Below are 864 nucleotides of genomic sequence, written 5' to 3'. Positions count from 1 at the left end.
TCACCTTTACTTAGTAATCTATAAAGGGAAGCCCCAGATTTCACACTAAGTCATGATAACAATGCTTTAAATGAAACTTCACTGATTTCTTAACTATTAATAAATATATTGACCAGATAGCTCTAGCTATAGGACAAATATTGTAGCCACTCTCTCCTTAAAAACAACCTAGATCATAGTGTATCGACTGTTGATCTAGTTATCTCAATTTGCTTAACCAAAATAGAAAACTTTGCAATTATCTGGTCAACCGTTCATATAAACTATTTCCAGAAAATATGATCTGAACAACCATAAATTATTGTATGCAGGGAATGTGCCTCTAAGTACTTGATTCAATCTCCTTCTTAATCAGGTTCTTTAAACATTTATGAGGAAAAACTGGTCAATAGTAATGAAATCTTTCCCTTATAACAGAAAAAATCATCTTCTATTTTGTCTCTTTGATATTATTTTTGGCCTTTTCAGTTGAAGAACAATGGCAGGTAAAAGGAGGCAAGTTGGCAACTTGAGCATGTAATGTATATATTATGCATTTATAGGCCCCTTTCACCTGTGTGCTCTGGTTTTGAATCAGACATGGGTGACTGTTCATGTATAAGCGACAGGACATCTGTGCTAGGTTTTCTTCCCAGAGATAGTCATTTGAGACATTATCCATCCTTGCTATTCTGTTCTAGATTCAAAATGGCAACTTCAAACAAAACACGAGAGTAAATTGGAGGGCAGCAGAAGGACAAGTTAAGAAATTCAGCTATTAAAGATTTCACCACATTTTTTCCTTAGCCTTCCTCCTCTCTTAGCCATGGTGGGAGCTGAATGAAGTCCATTATTTGCTGTCAATCACAAAACCTTTGTTAAAAT

This window comes from Bison bison, unplaced genomic scaffold, assembly GCF_000754665.1.
Source record: "Bison bison bison isolate TAMUID 2011002044 unplaced genomic scaffold, Bison_UMD1.0 scf7180017864162, whole genome shotgun sequence".
Classification (NCBI taxonomy): domain Eukaryota; kingdom Metazoa; phylum Chordata; class Mammalia; order Artiodactyla; family Bovidae; genus Bison; species Bison bison.
The sequence above is the reverse complement of the archived record's forward strand: the minus strand, read 5'-3'. Positions refer to the sequence as shown.